A 3,632-nucleotide genomic window follows, 5' to 3' on the forward strand; every position below is an offset into this window, starting at 1 on the left:
ATAAGACAACAAACGAGCATTCCATCTGTTGTGACATTTAGTATTCGCTTTTCCTGAGAAACTGCTTAGTGAATCAACTTCATATTAGCATTAAGAAATTAAGATCTTAGTTCACATGATGCATGTACATGTCTATTTCCCCCGAATATGGAGTCTGCCTGGTTTGAATACCCGCATTGCTCTTCCTATGTGCATGTGTATGACATGGACTTATTTTTCGATGAATGAAATCAAAGCTGTATACCTGAGATGCCCTGGTGGGGAAGTCAGTGCCACATCCGCCCTGGCCCCAAAGATCACCCCTCTGGGTCTGTCTCCAAAAAAGGTTGGTGTTGACATTGCCAAGGCAACAGGCAATTGGAAGGGCCTGAGGATGACCGTGAAACTGACCATTTGAACAGAGAGGCCCTGACTGAAGTGGTACCTTCTTCCTCTGCCTTGGTTATCAAAGCCCTCAAGAAACCTCCAAGAGACAGAAAGAAGCAGAAAACCGGGAAACACAGTGGAAATATCACTTTTAATGAGATTGTCAACATTGCTTGACAGATGTGATACTGATCTTTAGCCAGAGAACTCTCCGGAAACATTAAAGAGATCCTGGGGACTGCCCAGTCTGTGGGCTGCAGTGTTGACAGCCGTGACTCCATGACATCACAGACAGCATCAGTAGTGTGTGGTGGAATGCCCAGCCAGCTAAGAACTGCCAGGGAAAATATTTCAATACAGCATCATTTGACCAAAACAAACAAACAAACAAACAAAAAGGCCTAATCTCCCCACTAATGACTTTTGTCTATAAATGGAGATATTTTATTTTTATCTTTTTCTCCCCAAAGATTATTTATTTATTAATGAGAGACACAGAGAGAGGCAGAGACACAGGCAGAGGGAGAAGCAGGCTCCATGCAGGGAGCCTGATGCGGGCCTCGATCCTGGGTCTCCAGGATCACGCCCTGGGCGGAAGGCGTACGTTAAACCGCTGAGCCACCCAGGGATCCCAAAATGGAGATATTTTGACTTACAAGATAAAAAAAGCATATTAATTTCACTTCTGGTAAATACCTATTTAAATTATCAGATATTGCATAAGAGCCATCAAAACATATTTATTGAGACATATTTATCTCTTCAAATAAATGCTGAGTTACCACAAACTCTTCAGGTATCTGTCCTAACAATATGTGAGTCTGAGAACACAAGAAGACTGTGGACAACCAATGCTGCTATCTTAAAATGATGTGATTTCCTTTCTGTTATGCATGTTGGAATAAAACAAGTAGTCTTACACTGAAAATCCCTAGCAATCTGAACAATATGCTTAGAAACTAGCAGTTATGTTCTATCATTGAATCCTGTCCATGTGCCTTTGAAATAGCTCAAATGTTTATATTCCCTTGTTCATATTTACAATTTGCATTTGCATTTTGTTTCATTATTTCCTCTATTCTAAACTACAGCAATTATCTCAGAAATGACCGTGGCTTCTGTTTTCTTCTTTATTCAAATCTATGATCCTAAAATCTTTCATGGGCACTCAGCATTTGCTGAGCACTAAACCGAGCAGTGGCTTCTGTTGTGGTCCAGTTCTGCAGTGGGGCTTTGGGCATCACTTTCAAATCTCAGTATCAGTACTGTCTTCTTCAGTCAATGGTTCCAAATGCCATTTTACATTCTGTAGTAACTCTCTCCAAACTGAGACTAAACTCGCCAGAGTGGATGATGGTAACCACAGATGAGCACTAACTCCACAGATAAATATATTTCCACTGTACATTAGAAATAGAATAGTTAAATGTCTGTTAAGTTTATACAGATAGTGAGTAATTGTTTAGGATTCAAATCCAGGGCAAACTATCTGAGACCATGCTTTCAAGCATGATGGTATAAAGTGTGTGTATGTTCACTCTTCTATTCTCTCCTTGTAAAGAGACAAGGAGACATCCTTGTCTGCTGACAAGATGAAACCTAGTTACCTTCACTTGTCACCATAGGTCACGTTTAACTTCTCCCATGCTTCTTTCTTATTGTTTGTTTCTACCCTAAAGCACTCTGTGATTCCAGTGCCACTGAGCTTCCTCCTGGACTTGCTCATCTGTGGTGTGTCAAACCCTGATTCTTTCTTTCTTTCTTTCTTTCTTTCTTTCTTTCTTTCTTTCTTTCTTTCTTTCTTTCTTTCTTTCCTTCCTTCCTCCTTCCTTCCTTCCTTCCTTCCTTCCTTCCTTCCTTCTTTCTTTCTTTCTTTCTTTCTTTCTTCTTTCTTTCTTTCTTTCTTTCCTTCCTTCTTTCTTTCTTTCTTTCTTTCTTTCTTTCTTTCTTTCTTTCTTTCTTCTTTCTTTTAAAGATTTTTATTTATTTATTCATGAGAGACATAGAGAGAGGAGAGGCAGAGACACAAGCAAAGGGAGAAACAGGCTCCATGCAGGGAGCCTGACATGGGACTTGATCCCGGGACTCCAGGATCACGCCCTGGGCCGAAGGCAGTGCTAAACCGCTGAGCCACCAGGGCTGCCACCCTAATTCTTTCATCTGGAATTCTTCCCATCCATTTGCCCAAATCCTACCTATACTTTGGAGGATTTATTCTTAAACTATTTCTCTAAGAAAATTGTAATGCATAATGATCCTTTGGTTTTAATTTCATATTGCTTTAAAGCACCAAATACCCAACTGAGACAGGAGACTGAAATGGTAAAGGGTAATAAGAAAAAAAAAAGAGAGGGATATTATGACCAGAGGAAGCCAGAAAGTGTTCCTTACTAGGCAGAAACAAAAGATGTCTCCTAGACCACTAAACACTTGCGGATAAATTGTGGAAAGCTGGTATGAATCTGCAGAGGAGGAAACATCATGTTGGTTTGGGAAGTTTGGAGGGCTTAATCATACATGTGGACAAAAGTATGCCAATTAGATGTTTTTCCAAAAGCCTTTGATGAGGGATATTAATATTAGTCATTTCAAAGTTATAACTATTGTGTTTTCCCAGCAGATTCAGAACAATAGGGAGAACTAAAAGGGCTCATCTACAGAGGGTATGATACTAATCCTGGTGGTTTTCTGACATCGGAACTAGGCTTGGTCCTTGTAACAGATTGTATTATGTTCTGAATTATTTTCTCCCTCCTTCCCTGTTAGAAGATTACGTATTTCTATCTTTTACCATGTGACTTGCTATCCCCTTCTGTGGAAAGAGTATACTTTCCAACCTCATGGTATCATGCTGGTCCAAATGATTTACTTTGGGCAATGGAATTTGAGTAGAAGTGAGAATATGGCAATTGTGAGTAGACGGTTTGAGAGCCATTGCATACTTTGGTTTGATCTCCTTTCCTCTCTTATAAGAATCCTATGTTCAAGATAGGGCCTTCAGGTTCTATTTGTAGCCTGCATTCTGGAATAGGGCAGAAACGTGGGGCAGGAGCAGAACTATTGGGACAAGTAGCTAATACAAAACAGGAACAAGGGCAAAACAAAACAAAACCACACACAAAACATCCCTTTGTTTTTATGAACTACTTGAGACTTAGGGGAGGGTCATTTGTTACAGTAATGTGACCTAGAAAAAAATTGATGTAGTCTTATATAAGTAGTTAAATGACCAACTATGCATAGTCTTATGTAAATTTTGTTGAATG

The 3,632-nt window shown here is 39.8% G+C and overlaps 1 pseudogene; it reads left to right on the plus strand.

Moving 5' to 3' along the window:
• The first annotated feature begins 220 nt into the window (after positions 1 to 220).
• On the plus strand, positions 221 to 697 carry LOC112644260 (60S ribosomal protein L12-like; annotated as a pseudogene).
• Positions 698 to 3,632: the final 2,935 nt, after the last annotated feature.

Source organism: Canis lupus, chromosome 32, assembly GCF_003254725.2.
Source record: "Canis lupus dingo isolate Sandy chromosome 32, ASM325472v2, whole genome shotgun sequence".
In the NCBI taxonomy this organism is placed as follows: Eukaryota; Metazoa; Chordata; class Mammalia; order Carnivora; family Canidae; genus Canis; species Canis lupus.